The sequence below is a fragment of the Nanorana parkeri genome, unplaced genomic scaffold (genome assembly GCF_000935625.1).
Source record: "Nanorana parkeri isolate BGI_ZX_2015 unplaced genomic scaffold, ASM93562v1 scaffold24, whole genome shotgun sequence".
In the NCBI taxonomy this organism is placed as follows: domain Eukaryota; kingdom Metazoa; phylum Chordata; class Amphibia; order Anura; family Dicroglossidae; genus Nanorana; species Nanorana parkeri.
The window spans coordinates 558,340-578,824 of NW_017306292.1; the positions used below are offsets into that span (position 1 = coordinate 558,340).

A 20,485-nucleotide genomic window follows, 5' to 3' on the forward strand; every position below is an offset into this window, starting at 1 on the left:
GCACTCACTCCTGACCTTTCCCTACAGGCCTCTCTGTAGAAACCAGTGCTGATTTTGAAGTTACTGATTAATCCAAGGTACCAATGACTGACTTGTAGAAACCAAGCATTTAACCAGCAGCTGATTTAGTGTAGGGTGGAGGGAAGAGGGGGGTGCCAATCTTCATATCTGGATTTCTGTCACATCGGCAGAACTGAGCTGCAAAGTGCAGCAATTCAGGGTTGACCTCTGATCTGAAATATTTGTATAACCCTTTTATAGGAATTGTGAAATAAAGGTTTACAGTGACTGTTAAGGGATATAGCTATCATGAGCATTCACTAACCTCTGCACAGGGTTAATGTAATAAATATATTCCAATGTTTAACTAGGGTGTTGGGCGAAGCAGGAAGATCTTTGCACCTAGCATTCTTTGGTTAAATTTATAACATGTAATCATACTTGTCTAAAGGGTACAATAATACTTAAGGTGAGAAAAATATGACCTGTGACAGATACCTACCTGGCTGATGTACGTGAGCTGTTTTAACCCTTTCAATTGCAGCACACACCCTGTGAAAATTTTGCATGTCCAGCACTAAAATGATATATTTGTCTTGAAAATTCACAAATATGCTGCCCATTTTGAGTTGAAACATACAATAAATGGGTGACCATACGCAGCCTAAAGTGTGTAAGCAACATGGTTAAAATTGGTTGCCTCAATATGCTGTGTAGTGTTCAACTCATATGTGAGAACGAGTAATGGTTGGTAGAAAAGGTAACACACTGTTGATCATGTACGTGTTACAAGGTGCTCTTGTTTGAGCTGTGGAGAGACAGCACAGGTGGGGTGGAAATAAGAACAAGCATACGGTAGATAGATCTTTGACTGCTTGCCATTCTTCCTGGACATGCTCAACCTAACATTCTAAGGTTAAAAATCTAATTTGGCAGATGAGGTAATGTGTTAAGTCAGAATAATAGAAAATTAGACATTAGATGGCAGTTGCATGTGCATGTTACATCCAACAATAAAATGATGTCTGTTTCAACAAACAAGCACATAAAACGGTGGTTGATGGCCATCGAATGCTTGATTTTCAGAAGATATCTGCTGTGGCACCGTCAGCACCTTCCAGCTCAACAAAAGTTGATTTCAAAATCTGGGTGGAAAATTATTGGCCAAATGGTGACTGCATCCTATCAGACGCAGTAATTGCCAGGGTATTCAGGCAGCTGCCTGAATACAATAACCGGCAGTGGAAATTCCTGCATTTACGCTGATTAGCATGAATGGAGGCAGTCGGCTGCCTGAACAATAGCTCATGCATCTGAGAGATGGACAATATCTGTCCCACTATTTGGGGAAATGTGCATAATGTTTCACTGGATGATATGGCATCTGGGGTTTCCTCCACTATACAGTAAGTGGCAGTTCCATGGAGGTCCCTGTGTGTGTTGTAAAGTAGCCACCACCCCAAGCTTAGTCCTGTGATGGACTACAATCTCGATACAAATTAGTAAACTAAACATAAGATTGTAGTCCATCATAGGAGCAAGCTCAGAGCAATAGTTACTATACTGTGGAACCATGGGGAACAAAAGTAGCCACCCTCCAGAAGGAAGGACACTGTCAGCACCGATTCAGAGATGATTTGAGAATCTACAGATGAGTGATGCACAAATAAGCTGGATTTTTGTTAATAGTTAAAAGGTACTTGAATGCATTTTTAAGATTTAACTATTGAGTTCAGTGTCACGTTAACCCTCCTCCACTCTATACAAAAAGTGAATAAAACACTTTACGTGTCTGCCATTTTTTAGTGCCTTGTCATAGCTACTTCCCCAATCATCAGCACTTACACTACCTGCTGAAGGGAGAGATGTAGTGACTGCACAGGGGAAGGACTGGGGATGTCAAACTGCTGGCGATAGACCACCGCTCTCAAACACATTCATATCTCCATCCTATTGTGTGGGTTTTCAATTTGTGTGCAACAATCGTACCAGGAACCAAGGTGTGGACAATCACATTGGGGTACCAAAAAAGACCCAGTTATACTCTGAGCATGTTCGACAAGCCATCTGCTGATGTAGGCCTGGTTCATACCCGAGTGCTTTTATGCACGGATCTAGTCGTGTGAAAACGCGCAAAACATGCATTTCGATGCAAGTCAATTGTGACTGTTCACACCTTAGCATTGTTTTCCGTACAGGAAAACTCCTGTCACGCAAAAAGATGTAGGAGCTATTTGCAGGTGGATGCCGTGTGGTTTTGGCTTCAATAGATATATCTCTATGCAGAGAGAAAGGTGCATTTTTAAAAGCAAAAACGCACAGAAAAGAAAAACGTACAAAACTGAAAACGCCTAGATGTGAACCTGGCCTAAATAGAGAGGAACAGGTGTCTAAGATACAGGCTGGAATCAACATACTACTAAACTCTCTCAAATAAGGGAACTATGAGGTGGAGTCTAAACATATATATACACACACACACATACATAGATATATAAATATAATCACAATATAATGAGGCCGATCACAGTTCCATAGTGTTGCTTCCAAAATATTGATAGAAATCATAAAAGTTCCCACTTTTTGGACATTAATGGAAAATGTGAAATCTGACCTTTATTAAATACAAGGCAATACCATTTTATTGTATTGCATTGTGTTTCATAAATGTCACATTCACATTTTCCATTAATGTTCAAAAAGTGGGAACTTTTATGATTTCTATGAATATTCTGGAATCAACATATACTGCATCATGGTTTCCTAAGAGTTTCAAAATGGGGTAACTGATTTGCTTCTTAAAACACTGAGTTTTCAGAACCCCAAGTGCTCAGCTTCACGAAGCTATAGTAAATATGAGATGCAGCAATAGTTGCTGGTGTTGTAGACATCAATACCTTCCCACAGGCACTGATGTTAATAAGAGTGCTGACGAGGGTTTGGTCCAGGAAATTCATGCATGTATGAGCCCTAAAGTGTCTTCAGAGGCTCAGACTGCTTGGGTACAAAATGGTCATATGCCAATGTCTATGGCCAGATAGCCACAGGTGTAAGCACAGCAACACAGGTTCCACTATCCCTCAGACCCCATTCACACTGAGCTGCATCCAGCGAGATTTTGAGCTGAGCGACATTGAGCTACAGTGTACATTTGCGACTTTTGGCAGGGAGTTTGTAGCTGCTACATTGGGCTGTAACCAATCAAAAGCGGTCTTGATGTGACATAATTCCTCTTCTTGTTTCCTGCTTATGTTCCTTCTTATATTTCTGTGCAAAAGTGACACTTCTGTAGCGCGACAATTAAATCTGCCGAAAAATCAGTCATGTCCGAGCGACAAGCTTGAGCGATAAGCTACAGGCGACATTGAGCTGTGAGATGTGAACAGCTCCATTGAAATGCATTGGACAAGCTACATTGAGCTGATGTTTGAGTAATTTTTTAGCTGAAACCGTGCTACAAATCGCTGGTTGTGAATGGGGTCTAACAGAACAGCCTTGAAAATAATCTTCTCCAACCTGCTGTGAAGTTGAAAGAGTAAGACGACAACAAACAACTTGCAGTCTAGAAGGGCAGCGTCAGGGGAGACATATAATGGGATTTGACTTGAGAACAATTCATACATTGTCCCACTTAACCCCTTATATGAAAACTGGTATAGGAGCTCTCTAAAAGCACCAGTTATTGTCCAGCGCTCCTATTGGTAACACTACAGAAAATCTCAGATTGTTTACCACTGAATGGGTTTAATCAAATGAAGGGAGAATTGAAACTAATTAGAAGATTAGAAAGTTTACTCCACCTCAGATTAGGCAGCCCTCTTATCAGTCTCAATATCTTATCTGTCGTAAAGTGCAACACCATGTAAAAACAACGCCAAAGACAAACATGCCTCATGAATTACAGGTACCTGGATAACCTGTTCAACCAAACTACTTTTTCTTTTCATACATAGCCAATGATTTAGGAAAAACCTGAAAAAGTGCCGGTGTGGACCACAATAACCTTTACCTACAATACCTTCCTAGTGATTTTATAAAATACCATGACTCACAATGTACTACATAGGGAACTATGTACTTGAATTACAATCGCTAATACAGCAGTACGAATGACAATATATAATCGTTTACAAAATCACTAATGAGTAGGGGTATGTTGCCCTTTAACTTAGACAGGAGATGTCACTTTCCTGAGCTGATGCCTATGACCACAGCAAATGGCCAGTCTCAGGGAGAATGATACAAAAACCTTCTTTGATTACTATTGTTTTCCCCAAAAATATGCATCATCATTAGGGTTTTCCTGTTCCTCCCACTCTTTTCCATAAGATAAATCCTTGGTCAACTATGGTAACTGACGGTGATCAAATTAAGTCTGAACACAAACTGCTCATCTAGGTATAAGGGCATCAATGAAATTAGCAAATAATGTGAATTAGCATATTTATTTTGGTTTCAACTCACACATTATTTGTATGTAAACTTTGAAAAGTTCATTAAACAACAGGAAAAAAAAATCTTTGATTGTATTTTGCAAGCACATTCAACCAACATCTAATGTCTAGCTAGCCTTGGTACAAGCTGTGTAAATAGGATTATGTATGCAACTGTGGTGCATAAAAAGCTACTAAACAAGAACATCTACTTGACTGCAAAGCTTGGAACATACACCAAGTATGCTGTTCAACGAAAAGTAGCCACTGCACATTCTACACCTGCTAAATTACAGAACACCCGTCACTGTTCATTATCCCTGACAATTAAAATCTTACCTGCCTAGCAACTTAACAATCAATTACAGAAACGAAGACAATAAAATACATTATTAAGTTTCTGCAAGCTCTATACATCAAAACGATGGCATGAAATGATGTTGCTATGCTTTATGTAATGCTGAGCTATACAAAATGACTTCTATATCACCACTGGAAAAACAAATGTATATTGTTCTGATAATTCAAACAACCACAGGCTGTGATACATATACATCAAGATAGTATTCATAACTTCAATTTCCAGATTAGGGAGGGTTTTGGCAACCTGTGGTTCTACAGCACCGGTAGATCTACAAGTCCCAGCTTGTGCTGCAAGTCACAAGACATGTTTGATCACACAGAACTACAACCTCCAGAGAGTTGCAGGTTGTCTGATCTAAGATTATGGTATCATTTCAGCACCAGGATCAGGAAATTGCCACAATAAGACAGAGAGCATTGTAATGCGTATTGAAAATTACTTAACACGTAAAGCATTTACATAAAGGATGTTGCTGGAAATCGATCTACCAAAAATTATAAATAAATGGCAAAATATTAAATAACCCCTTACACTATAATACGGTAGTATTAATGCAGCTCCTTGTATGCAACTATAACTGTATCAATAATAATAATAAATATAACAAATATAAATCTTCCTTTAGTTTAGAAGTATACCTAGAAAAAAAAAATACAACGCAGAGAGTAAAAAAATAGAATTAAAATAAAAACTGTAGCGAAGGAAATGGGTTTGTAAAACAACACACCTTACAATGTATAAGCATTCCCATACCTCTCAAGCCTGGCTGACAGGTCAGTAGTACAAAGCACTTTTGGTGGAGGAGTCACTCTCAGTCACAAGGTCTGCAGCTCATTCATATGTTTATTGGTCAGTAGCAAAGGCCCATTTACATTCCTTGGAAGGTATTTGCTAAGGGCACCTGTAATTAGCTTGTATGGGTGGAGCTGATAGGGAGGGGGCAGGCTTAACATTTGGCATTTGCTGTACAGTTCAAAAGCACATTAAACTTTATCAGGAACAAAGTTTTTGCCTTGGTATTTGAGGGAAAAAAGGGAAAAAAACAGGAATTAAATTTCACATTGAGTTTGGGATCTGATACTTAGATTGCCCTTTCAAGGCAGAGTAAGTGGCCATTGCATAGTGCTTTAGGTACAAACAACTTCGCCCTAGCACAAGGCGTTGTGCAAATAGTCAATGATTAGATAAAGTGCAGGATTGCTTGGCAGTACATTCTAATGATAAATAACAGAGAACTAGGGAAAAGATTAAAAAACAGAACTTGGAAAATGCAAAGGACATCAAAAGCGACTATCTGTGCTGAGATCTAAAGGTATATTAACACTGGTTCTTCCTGACACATACTGTCCTAGAACAAGTATGCAGATCAGGAAAGTCTGAACCCCGATACTGAAGTATACGGAAACAAAAACAAAAACGTCAGCCAGGCAACCAGCATTTTCAGAAGGGAAGGTTAACACTGAAAACCTCAATTTTTTTCCCATTACAGGTTTCCGTTTACTTAATTGCCCAATACCGGACCCTAACCTAAAACCAACTATAAAACACTAACTATAAAACCCCCAACACTAAACTGACCCCCAAAAAACACTTATTTACTTTATGAGGTGCTAAAGATACTGGTTTTAAAACCATGCAGTCCTGCGCCTGTGTCAGGATTTCTGCTTGTGACAACTTACACCTTTTTAAAAAACAAACAAACAAACAAACATAGATGGCCTTGCAGGTTGCAGATGGCCTTGTATCTTATATGATACATAAGGGAACCCTGTTCAAAGCTTTGTAGGTTCCGCCTGTGGATGCAATTTCCCTCATTCAGGCGAGATGATAAATGTAAGATATTCTAGGTTGTTTGTGCACAGTCTATGCAAATATTGGATGACATCATCCAAGCTTCCCTGAAATAATATATGTACAGGAAGCTTTTGCACTAAGATGCAGCTTTATACACCCGTGACATTATAACCTTATAATGTCACGGGCACAGAGCAATGGAGCTACTCATAGCAACCATATTTAAGGCCTTGTTCACACCAAGTGCGGAGCAGGTGCAGAGCAGTTGCAGACCGGATCAAAACTGCGTCCAATGTATTCCAACGGTATTTTTTGCTCCAGTTCACATCGCAGCGTGCAGTTCCAGAGCGATAAAAAAACTGCTGCAGGCCCTATTTTACCTGCTCTGGATCTGCTCTGGAACGCATGCAAACACATCAAAAATGCATGTAAATGCCATGGAACACACTGAAAGCCCATTATAAACTTAAAAAAAAAAAATTATATATTCCGGAACACATCAAAAACGCGCCACAACCCACTGCGTGTGCAGAAACCTGAGCAGATCTGCTCTGCATTTGGTGTGAACAAGGCCTAGCACTGCCTTATCCCATAAGTGTAAATAATGTGACTCAAACACTTTTTAAATGATTGTCACCTATTTTCTCCCCTTTGGTCTGTAAAATATACCATTGGAAGCATTTTGCTATTTTGGTTTAACAAATACTGTAGAAGTGCAAAAAAACCATGCTGATCTTCTGAAAAGTACAAAGCTGTTCTGTGCTCATTGCACATGTTCTCCACTATTTTAAAGAGTCCTCCTAGGTCTCATCTTGGACTGCAGAATGATTAGCCTTTATATTGTGAAGAGTAGGAGTGGATGAGTCGTTTAACAAAAGAGACAGGGCAGAGCTGACACCACTCACTACAAAAATGTGCATGAATTGCTGATATGTACTGTATATGTGTTTTTTGAAACACACACTTTAATATGTACTTACTGAATGGCCAAAGTGATAGTGACGCTTTACAATATGGCAGTTGCTGCTCTGCCTCCCCCGCCCCTAGTTTATCTATGATACCATGTATAATCTAGAACATGGTGCTTGTGCTTGTATATTGCCAACAAATCCATTATACTGTATGTACTGTAACATAAAATAAACAGAAGAGCTGATCTCATAGAGGGTGGGAAGAACACAGGCTGTCTAGAATAAAAGCTAATCAGTACATAACAACGGTGTGGTCCTTAGACACGCTTAGGCAAAGTAAACAGCACACCTACACAAAATAGAAAAAGAGAGATGAGAAAAAAAGAAATCCTAACTGAAACTCTCACTGTGAACCTGCAATTTGTCAGTTCAGCGGGCAGTGCAGCCAACCAGCGGGAGAATGGGAAAGAGGTGTGACCCGCACATGATTAATAGCTCACAGTTAGGATTATACCAAAATAAACATCATTGATAGCAGGAACTCATAGGGTACATGAATAGGTGGACTGGTTCTATTTAGGAATTAACTCGTCAGAGGATAAATGTTTTTCAAAGACAATGCTTGCTGTGAAGGGATCAACTCATATTATTATTATTATACAGGATTTATATAGCGCCAACAGTTTGCGCAGCGCTTTACAATATAAGGAAGACATTACAATCACAATACAAATCAAGACAAGGTGGTAAGGAGGGCCCAACTCATATGTGTATATATGAAAAAGTAATCATATAGCATATGCCAGGTAATCTGCAGTCCAGTTCAGCAGCGGCTTGTCATCTTTAAGCTGGCCATTCACTGGTATACAGTATCTTTTTCACCCAACCTGTGGGCTGAACGAACAAATTTAACAGACACCTCCATCCACGCAGAAAAACATTGATGGACGTATCTCCTACTGTGTTCTTTGCATTCTGACAGGTGCAACTGATTGGCTGTCTTCACTGATTGCCCCAAAATATTCATTTGATCTTCTGGTTCATCAAGAACTGGCCGAAATGTGTACAGTGTTGGGCCAGCTTTAAACTGACTGAACGATCAGAATCCTGCATCCATGCTAAACAAAGTGGATAGACGAATCCCCCCTGCTGGGCTAATGCATTGTGACAGCTGTCACTGGCCACTGTGGGAATATCCAATTAGTGGCTGCAGTCACTTTTAAGTCAACAGTTTTCCACCTAGCTCCTTCATCAAAAGTCAATTGAATAATAGCTGGGTGGTGCGGGCAAGGCAACATACTGCTTGGACTCTAGCCATGTCGGCAGGACTCGGTCGAACCTCAAGCAGTGTAAGGCCAGGTTTATGAACAATAACATACTGGTGTGCTTACCTCATGCAGAGATTTTCTAGCCTCCTGGAAAATCTCTTTAACCAGTGGCCAACTGCATCCTTTTCTTCACAGTATAGGAAATGATCCTGTTAGCTTGTGTGCCCCACAGTAACATGTCCATAACTTGCATCAATATAATCTATGGGAGACTTTCCCATGTACATATCTAATTGTAACATAATGAAATATTCAACTTATTGGTTGCTAAGGTCAAAACAATATTGTCTTGTTAGCACATTTTTGCATACATTAGGCCCAGTTTCATGAAATTTGCAAAGAGATATTTTATATATGGCCATGTTCAAAAAGGGATAGAAATGGGGATATCCTGGGGTTGCCACTGCGAAACCGGAGCACTCTAGCAACACACGGAATTTTTTTGGGAAAATGAGTGGGGCCTTTTTCATATGTAAACAGAGCCACCCATTAATGTAAATATCACAGTCAAGACTATTTTCAGTGGGGGGCCAGTAATTTTGGCTGCCCCTGTCTGCCTGACATCTTTTGTCCGGGTTTCAGCTGCCATGAAACTCTAGGATATCCCTATTACATGATGTATATTTTAGATTTAGATACAGCGGTGTTTTCAGTTACTGATGTGTTTTTCATTTGTTGCTGTTTACAATGTTCCACCCTTGTGTGTATTCTTGCCAAGACAGGCCTTAACCTTTGTAGGACAGCCCCAGTTCCCAGTATACCCAAGTACCGTGAGACATTTCCTGTCAAAATGATAGAACACTTGGGGTTGATATACAAAGGCTGGAGCAGAGAAAGGTAGAGCACAACTGAGGCTACTACCCTCAGTAACCAGCTAGATAATTATGGGGTTTTTCTTTTTTTTAGAAGCGGGTGGTTAAACGTGTTTTTTCCAGGATTTGTTTTTTTTTTGGTTTCTTTCCACACTGGTTCTAAAAATGTATTCTACCATGCCCCATGCTGTGTTCACGGTCGCAGTGCTTGCCCAAACTTCCTGTCAGGGAATGAGCACATACTCACTATCTAAAGTCGTGACATCGGGACTACATATCCCATGAACACGCATTGAATGTCTATCTGTTGTCACTGGGGGGAGTGCACACATTGCAGTGGCTAGGATGGAGCTTCATTGAGACCCCACAAGTGAATGTAACCACCCACAAAATGGCAGTCTTCTGCAGCAATTTGTGAAAGGCATCTTGAGCAGAACAGCTAGCACTCAGAACAAAAAGAGAGAGCGTATAAGAATCAGTAAGTGTGGTTACAAGATTATATGTTTTGTCACTTGACTTTAATAACACTTTCATTTTGTCTTTGCCTTCCTGTCTCGGTGACTCCCACACATCTTATTTCCTATAGAGGTGTCATAGGTACAAGGAGGTAGGGTAAATCTCCCCTGTGGCATCACAGATAAAAATATAAATCTCACAGAAATTGTAACTCTTTCCCATCTTACTGAAAACTTCGGGGACTTGCTGGTATAAAGTGACGAGTGCCTCCCAACTCTGCTCCTACATGGTCACCCTGTAACATGCACTTCTGGTAGGGACTTAAACCAGCTGTGCTTACACACATTGGGGGGAATTTATCAAAACTGGAGGAGACAGAATCTCCAGCAGTTGCCCATGGCAACCAACCAGCATCTCTCTTCAGTTTGCTCAGGTAAGATTTGAAAATGAGGCAGAGAAGCTGATTGGTTGCAGTGCAAATCTGCTCCAGAAAGCTGGTTCACAGCAATGATGCAACACATGCTCAAGGAAGAGCATTTATACAGGAAGTCACTATGTTGCCCAGAAGAAAGGACCCTGCGTGGCCACGGAATGTTGGCTGTGTGACGCATGTGACAATTTAATAAAAAGTGCTTATAGGGGGGTCCTGAGGCCGGGTGACACCCCGCCGTGATGTCATCGCACATGCAATTGATTACTATGCACAGTACTTTAGCAAATTAAAGGCCATCCAGCCTAAAGATCTACTATAACTATTCTAGAGGTATAGACACAAACAATGGAGACGTATTACAATTCAAAATGTCTGAAAGTCAAAAGTCTGATCATCTCTGTACAAAATGTACAAGATGGCTAGAAATGTGATGCAGTGTGAAAGCCTCAAGCCGCTGACATAGTGTATGAAATTGACACCAGAAGTTGGTGAAACAATCTAGTCATGGTGCAAGATATATGCAGATAAAATCTGAAATCTGTACCTGAAAATCTGTGTGCCGATGCAACGAAGAGCAAGGTCATTATACAAAAGGTACATTATATGGTGTAATGCAAGCAGACAAATCAACATAATAGGAAGGAAATAACGCAAACTTCCCTAAAGACCAGGCTTCATCTGTTTCCTTACCAATAGGCAATGTTCTACGATGAGCTCTAAATAGAAGACTGAATACAAGTGGAAATTCTGTGCATAACAGAACGCGAGCCCTGGAGTAAAGGCAGCATAATGCTATGTGAGCTTTATAACTTTTCAGAAATCATTCACATTCAAGCGCACCTTTAATTATTGGACAAATCTATTAAAATGGCATTAGTTATGTAGGGGTGTGTCTACATCAGTTAAAGCACTCATGGAATGCAGTTTTCTACCACCAGTGACTATAGTAAAAAAAGAACCGCCCCCCAAATTAAGTAATGTTAAAGTGCAACTCTGGTCATGAGATAAAATAAATCAGTAAACTGCTAACATTATTATTATGAAATGTTGCTTTAACAAGATATTACGTTTCACCATTGAATCCTGAAACCAGCAAACTATTTATTTTTTTCAAAACAACAGCAAAGAGATAGCGGTCATCGAAGGAACACCTCAACACGTTTCACACAGCACTGCTCAGGCTACTTTTTCCAGATTAAATAGCGGAAAAGGCCATCAATTCTCATCTGATTTTTTCACCAGGAAGCAGGTGTTAGAACAAAAGATAGTTCCCTATGGAGCAATAGGTGGACGAGGGACATGATGAATGCAGGTCAGACCCGTGCTTGGAGGGGCTAGGTGTGTTGTGGAGGGGAGGGAGTATTTTTGTGGGGTGGGATAAGGGGGTTCAGAAGGCAAGCTAGCATAGTGATATGTGGGTTTAATTGAGAGGGTGGAGTTATTGAGGCTGGGGCTATTTTATGGCATAGTGTGAGGTAGGGAACCATTTTAGGTGGAAGGGCAAAGGAGTTAGTTGCGCCCACCTTCCCTGTTTAGTCATGCAGGCTTGTTGTTTTTTATGTTATCAGATAGATTTTGCAAGTGTAGAGTTTGGAGAGAAGGAATACACTTGTTCTAGTTTAAGTTTAGGGGTGTATACATTTTTGGGGAGATGTAACAAGTTTTTTTCTTTTAGGCTGGTCATCTGGTGGGTCATCTGGTGGGTATTACGCACCCTTGTAAGCAGTGAGTGGTGTTTCGGTACTCGCCAGGGCCGTAAGTGGTTTTCTTGCCCTATTTATGTAAATTTTATTTAGTTGGTCATATGTAATGTTAGGTGGATATGTCCTGTTGTTCTTATAAATGTTCGCATTGCTGTGGCTATTCATCTTCCAATGAAATCTTATATTCATTTTGTTTAAAGTTATGTTCTCAGGTTTTTTTTATTCAGGTGGGCATTGAGGGTAATTTGGCCTTGCATTCAGTCAAGCAAAGTATATCAATTATCAGTGCAATACAAATGGAGAATCACATAGTAACACAAAGTCTCCAGTGTATAAAGTAAACCTGTGATTAACATTTCTGTTTAAAGTCTAAAAAAAAGGTAGCCGAGTCAGATGCCATGCATACTCCCCCTTGCATTCAACCCCAGGTTGTATGTACCAACCAGCTTCACGGGTGCTGGTTCTAGCACTGCCTCATGAACCTTAGTTTTGGCTGATCACTGTCACAGACACCTCTAACTACCTATCGAAGGGCAAATTGGGCAGGAGGGCACATGGCTAGAGCCAGTGACTAGCAACTTCTCGTGCAGCACAAGGAGTTTCTGGGCTACAAAGGTGCTATGCGGAAGCTTATATGTGTCAAGCAGGCAGAGGTGCCCAGAGGTAGCTACTACTTGAAGTGGGAAATCATTTTCCCTATAGGTTTGAATGAAAGTGTAGATAGAGGCAAAATAAAAATATTCAGAACATCTTTCCAATAAATGTACTTTTTCCTCATGTTTTTTTCTTTGTACAAATCTGCAGATGCAAATATGTTGACTGTTGATCCTGACAGCAGTCCAGCAAGCTCCTAACATCCATTACACTTTGCTTGTGCTGCACTGAAATCCCAAGTACTGTTATTAGCCCTGCCCTTTATGTTATACAGAAGAGGAGAATGGGAGAGGGAAAGTGGTCTGCAGTCCTAATACACTTCCTGTCCTAGAGTGACAACACGGTACAGTAAGTGAGCGTAGTCATCCTAGGACAGTAAGTTTGTTACTGGCAGGATCACCAGGTGAAATAAAGGGAAACAAGTTAAGTAGAAGAAAACAAATGCAGTCATCAAATCTAAGGTCTAAGGCAGCTACATTTTAAATATGTGTTCTTGGCTTTAGATACGCTTTAAGATAGAAAGTCCACATTATCCAATGCATGGTAACCAACTTGTATACCTAATAAGCAGCAAACAGACAGGTCTGTGAGGTAATGTTTTAAAGCTCATTTACTGCCCTGTAAGAATGTTAACACTTGAATGCCTAATGACTGGCCACCTGCACCATATTTGCTGACAGTGTGCACTACAAAGCAATACAGTTCATAACCATGGGTAGTGGTGCACTGCGATACAATGCAGGTGCATTAAAGGTCCTTTTTTTTTAGTGCATTGGGGTGCCATTCAAATAGAATGGCAACACAAAACATGTACTGCTGATATGCATGTGTTATTGCAAAGCATACATGTCAAGCTTATCTGAGGCTTTGTAAGTAGTTTAGTAGTTTCACAATTGTGGTGTACAAGTAGGGGACTGAAACTATAGACTGTAGACAACTGGATAGTAAATGTGTTTTGCAGTGGCATTCATTTCTGGGAGCTACAGCTCAAGGTAAGGTTCAAGTCTAGCAGTCTCCAACATAAAAGTTTCTTAAAGAACAAGCTTGCAGCCAGAGGCAACCCTACCCTTTTTGCCACCTGGGGGTTTGCTGGATGGTGCACAATCAGTGTGTGTGTGGTTGCTGGTGGAGAATGACACTGCTAAGTGCCAGGTGGGGAGATGTGTAGGGTCTCTGCATCTCCCTGCCCAGCTCCTAGCAACCTGGGACGCTCTGACTGGCATCTCGCTGAGCTCTTGGCAACCAGTGATATCACCGGTTGCCAGGAGCTCGGCAGGACACCGACAAGAATGTACCAGGTTGCTAAGAGCTCGGTGGGGAGATGTGTATGGCCCTTACACATCTCCCTGTCTGGCACTTAGCAACCTGGGATGCCCAAAAAGATGCCACCTGAGGCTTCAGACTGCCTCATTAAAGGGTAAGACCTTGCTTGCAGCCATCAGCAGCCAATCAGATTCTACTTGTCCACCAGCCTATTCAAAACTAAGGCCTCGTACACATGAGTGGCAGATTTTACTGCCCCTCTGAAGTGAGCTAGAGTAGTGGCATTTAGGTGTTCAGGAGGTGATACTGTCTATTTTGTTGTTTTCTTATCCCAAGGTGGAACTACTGCATACACTTTCACACCAATGATCCATCAATGACTGCATTGCAGCCTCTCATAAATTACATGCTGTCTAATTTATGCCATGCCACGAAGCAAAGCTTTGGTGGCAATGTGTACAGCACTATCCAGCTGCAATGACTTGTCAGTGAGTGGCCGGAGAGCAGTTAAAACACGGATCAACTGTTTGTTTCTGCCGCCCCTTGAACTAGGCCTAAAAGCACTCAGGGAAGAGCCTGATTGGTTGCCATTGGCAAAAAGAACTGTTTTTCATTTACACACATTAAGGTTTAAGGCTTTGCATGTTATCCCAGATAAATACGTTTCCTCCACAAGGTTGCAGAATAGGACAGGTTCACAGTTTTAAATACTGAGCTTCCCTTGCCATTACATTAAATAAAAATTAGGCTGCTGTACCGAGGTGGTGAAAAGCACACACCTGTAAAGCTGTGACAAGGCAAGGATAAACACAGCTCTACCAATCAGTCATTTGTTTAAAAATCCACTCGACTATTGTGAGAATGTCCTTCCATTTCAGCGCGGTGTGGAAACAGAAAATGTTGTAGATCATTGCATCTGTTTATAGTACACCACTTAGACTGTATGCACAACTCCCGAATCACAATGGGACTTGTCTGTGTACCTGCTCCCTGGATAAACACAGAATCAGTGCTCTGGAAAGTGCCAGGTGACAAGCCGGACGTCAGTGTTGGGGGAAGGAGGAAGTAATGAGATGGGAATGCTTTAAAAAAAACAAAACAGTACAGTACAAAAGAGAGAGTACATCATGAGATATATAAATTATGGACTAAAAATGTCCCTGCATTTGCTGATCAGGCGGAATTACTTTATTATAGGTATTTATAGTGTAAACAATTTATGCAGTGGTTTACATGGTGCACATCCACATCAGTCCCTACCCTCAGAGAGCTTACAATCTAAGACTTTCTTTGCATATAAATAAACTGTAAGAGCAAAAACATTAGCATTTTAGATGTATATTTGAACAAGAGATCATAACTTACACAATGGCTGCCACAGTTTGTGTATGGTGTTGCCTTAAGTTGGCCATGAGCAATTTCTGAATGCTGAATCAGTCGAAATTGGGCGAGTGTGTAGTCACTTGAGGACAACCACCCCTTCCACAAAAATCAATTTTTCAACAAAGGAGCGGGACTGAAATTTTTTGCCCAAACGGTGACTGTAGCCAATCAGCTTAGGGAATACAATCGCCTATTGGGGGATCTCCCCATCCATACTTTTTTAGCATGAATGAGGATTTTAATGTTTTTTTATTCTCATGCAGCGTACAAGGCTGAAAAAGAAAAAAATATATCTGTTTATGGCCAACTTTATAACTGGTTGCATTGTCCTCAGAACTACATGAGCATTTGGCAGTCATGATGAATGCCCATATCTGACAATGGCACCCACCATAGATGGCCAAATCTGTCCAGACTAGTCACAGGTGATTAGGCACCTGCCCATACATGACCATGTAAAAGTGTCAACAGTCATTATAATAGGGCCCACTCACATTATTTTTATACAGTAATGTGTGTTTTTGATACACGGTAACTCAAGAGTACACATGTATCTTTCACAGGTGTTTAGGTTTCTCTCCATTTTATACACTTTTGGTAAATTTCCTACAGAGTTTCATAGACTCCTTGCTGACATATATAATGTATCTGCAGGGGAAAAAAATGTGGTCGCCCTAAAATAGGCACATGCCAGCTACTGTGAGTCTCTATATTTATGGGTGGCATGGCTTGTTTAAAAACCAGAGTGCCACTCCTTAACATTGTGTTTAAACAGCCAATGAACTAAACAAATAATGATTATAGCTTGACGTGAGATTTAGCTTTGAAAACACATTGCACAATGACACGAGCTGGATTATTTGGGAACTATTTTAAAGGCGTTGCATAAGCTGAATTATAGGGGATCTATTTTAGTTTATGTAAACAGAAAGGTTTCCAAGGGGAGAGGTCCTATTAGTATTTATTACAGGTATTTATATAGCACTGGCAATTTATGCAGTGCTTTACATAGAGCACATTCACATCAGTCCCTGTTCTCAAGGAGCTTACAGTTTAATGTCCCTATCTCATATGCATGCATACAGGGACAATTTTTAGACAGGAGCCAATTAACCTTCCAGCATGTCTTTGGAGTGTGGGAGGAAACCAGGGTACTCGGAGGAAACCCACGCAAGCACAGGGAGAACATGCAAACTCCTTGCAGATAGTGTTCTTACTGGAATTTGAACGAGGGACCCTGAGTGCTGCAAGGCAGAAGTGCTAACCACAACGCCAATTAGTAAGTGGCATAGTATAAGCCAGTGAATACCAGTACAGCGCTGACTGCATGCAGCATACAATGCAACGTTGCCAACACTAAACTAGGCTGGATCCAAACTACTGCTATGTGGCTAACCACAGGTTTCACCACAGTACACTGGCATATGCACAGGCATCCTGATGCACATATGCTATTTTATAGCGCACTACAACATACAGACAAAAATATTGCAAGTGCGTTTTTTCATGCTCCGCGGTATACGGTATACTGAGACCGTCGTAGCTGGGACGGATCTCGACATTACTGACGAGATCCACCCAGCTGCATGAATGACAGCTGACTCTGCCCATCTAGAGCGGGGAGGGAGGGAATCCCTGCGGTGAGCGGTGACTGACAGTCACCGCTCTCTGCAGGGAGATGATCGATAAGTGAGCGAGCGACGGTATGTGTTCGCTCACTTGACGATCTATTGAGACGGCGTGTGACAATTAATGTAGTGCACACATATAGATGTGAAAAAACCCTTATAGTTAACCTTTATACATATATTAAACTGCAGCAATAGATGAAAACCAGCCATTTAAACTGTGTATAGATAGAATTTTGCACAATGCATCTGACTTTTTGCACAGAATTACAGGAAATTAGTGTGTGTCAGGTGACTGATCAGCTGACGAATGATTGCAACACCAGCCAGTAAGCTATGCTTCTCATGACCTCTCTGGCCAGCACAGGGAACATAGTCATTTGTAGCTGTCAGGAAAGCTGATTGTGCATTCTTGCATTAAATGACCAAGTGCTGAAACAAATTTAAAAAAAGCACTCTGTATTCCCCTGGCTTATTTAATCAGCTCCCAAAATCTGAGCTTCTAATGGAAACAAAGCTGACCATACAAGAGCTGACTGGGTTGGCAAACATTTCTCATTCTTGAGGATTGGTAGTCCCATCTGCAACACATTTAGCCATCTCCAGTGAGGCTCCAATAAAAATGTTTTTGTTCTTTGGTTTTTTTTACACATTCACTTTTTTTCTGCTCAAAAATGGGGGCAGTAGGTAAGCTCACCCCCTTAATGATTAAACAAATACCTAGGTGCTGCTTGCACTGTCTGATACTCAGCTAGACACCACATGGGAAACAAAATAGAGTTCTGAGGCTATTCCAACAGACTGTCATGATGTAAACACCCTCTGACTGCTGATCTTGGCTTATCAGGGGAACTATAGTGATCAGGACCTGTTTTCTAGCCTGTCCAATCACTTGTTCCCTTCTACAGTGATGAACCTATGGTATCTGTAGGCATCAAAAGATATGAGATCATAGCCATATCAATCTGAATTTTGCAGAGTGACCGAGCCTCCTATGTAAAGCTAAGCATTTAAAAATCACACGTACATCCCTTTGATACTGCTCCAAAAATGTAACTTGCAGGGGTAAAAAAATGCACCATTAAAATTTTGCAAAACTGTACATGTGTAGTAAAGTGCTAAAGTAAAGGTGTAAAGTGCAGAGTTGTAATCAGGAGCTCAGGTAAACAACAATAAATCAAATTAAATTGTGTACCGTTCCCCTCTAAAATGAATTATATCTACATAAGATTACAATATGTAAAATGTATGAAAATATTTAATCTAGTTTATACAAATTATTTATTTCTTATCACTCATATATAAATCATTATTTCTTTCTTATCAGTCATCAGCCAGTCAATCAGCCATTGTAATAAAGAGATCTAATTTATGACCATCTCCCAACCAACAGGACTTCATTGCTATCACTGATGAACGGTTACATTTAAAATACTTAGGATTTCATCATAGATCCGATATATGAGTGTGCCTAGGCACTTCTTGTAATCTTGTGGCCTAATTTCTTTTGCCTACATTCAGTGAACACTCATATATAGCAGTAGTTTATTATGCACTGTGAATGTGTGCAATGTGGATTCTTAATAAAGGTTCAGGAGACAAAACAGAAGTTTACTGAAACTTGGTGTTCAGGACAAAGCCCAGGAAGAAAAGTGGAGGTACTGTTAAAGTACAGCTTTGGGACAGTGTCATTTAATAAAAAGACATTTCCAAAGGGCCAACACAAGTCTTTAAAATGTATGTAAAGGCAAAATATAAATTGAAAGTGCTTTCAATTGCATATTTAATAGCAAATAAGAGAGATTCTTTGTTAGGGTTGACGTACACTTTAAGGGCTTGTGTACACAATCATATTTTTACATCTAAACTGAATTTATTTTCCCATTCAAGTCAATGTGAATGAAAAAGCAGCTTAAAGCAACTTAAGAGCATGCTGCATATGACTTGCTTCTTTTGCCTATGAACATGAATCCTAGTGCAGATAAGCAGTTTATCATACAAAGCCCAGCATGCTGGTCCCACCACCCCACTTGGATTTGGATGTTCACTGCAGCTTCCAATAAGCCTCACCACAGGGTCAGTATGTCGTTTAAAATCCTCGAAGAGAATGCCTGCTGTTCTTGGGTCAGGTACCCAATGTACACATCACATGGCCATGTAGATGGAAGGACACTTTTGTTCCATTTTGTACACGTGCTGCAAAAGCCTGCAAAGAGGACTGAGGTTGTCCTTGGGCTATGCTAATCCTCCCACTGCCACACCAATGTGCCAGTCCATTGCCCAGAAACCAAGACGTTAAACACTTCTGACCCTTGCAAGCGCTCAACATCACTCAGATATTTAGTCCTACAATGTTTGATTGCTTGAACTGGTGTAGGACCTGCTAGCAGTGTAGTGTGTTAATTCATTTCTCCCTATTTAACTGAAGTCCTTGTTAACAATTTTTTTCAGGGCACTCCCCACTCAAGCTGCACAACCTTTGATCAACTGAAAAGGGTAATTTGCTTTACTTGGAAATAAACTTAAGATAACAAATCAAGCCATTTCAATTGAACTCACAGTAGGTTCAAACACAAAAGGCATACATACTAAATCGATTCACAACTCCTCATCAGTGCCATGGCCAAAGGAAAAATGAAGTGACCTTCCACACATACAACGAATGCAAAAGACCCTCCAGTGCTTGTAGTGTTGGGGTGGTATTCTTCCTGTGGCAAAGCTGCTCTTCTGGCAGTGGGGCCAGCTGGGGGGAGCAATAGAAATCAATAGGAAGACACGGCCCAAACTGCATATGGTGCTTAACCTGCAGAGTTCCCAACATCTTCATTTTGGAATGAAATCCCTCTGTCTGTTTCCTCCACAGTTGTCCCTCTTATTGTGGTCTGATGTACCTGTATTTGGTCTGTCAGGTCTGATGGACCTGTATAGAAAATGTACTATGTAACTAATAAAATAAAGCAAATTTTGCAAAGCAGGCATGTAGGGGAATACGTGATGAAAAGAGTACTCTTGGGTTTAACCAATCATTTTTTTCTGTAACTGGAGGCATAACAGGGGTGTGAATTTGCCCATATGTGCTCTAATGTACCCCTCCTTCCCACATCTGAAAATTGGGATATATGCAGGTGCTGCATCAGCCACTTACATGTGTCCCAAAGCCCAGCTCGAGCCACAGTTTTTACAATATAGTGTAACTGGCCAGAAATCAGAAGTAGCCAAACCTTCGCCTTCCAGCTGTGGTGAAGCTACAAATCTCATCATGCATCACGCTTAAATGTCTGTGGCTGTTAGAGTTTTTCAGTGCCTTATTAGACTTGTAGTTT

The 20,485-nt window shown here is 40.7% G+C and overlaps 1 protein-coding gene across 4 annotated transcripts in view; it reads right to left on the reverse strand.

The window, feature by feature from the left end:
* Positions 1–5,654, reverse strand: part of RBM47 (RNA binding motif protein 47) — a 25,744-nt gene extending 20,090 nt beyond the window's left edge. For 3 of the 4 annotated variants that reach the window (XM_018564823.1, XM_018564822.1, XM_018564814.1), the window contains exon 1: positions 5,551–5,654. The gene's annotated coding sequence lies outside the window, so the exon portion shown is untranslated. Of the gene's footprint in view, positions 1–5,524 lie in introns of all 4 variants that reach the window. The other variant, XM_018564820.1, reaches the window with a different exon arrangement.
* Positions 5,655–20,485: the final 14,831 nt, after the last annotated feature.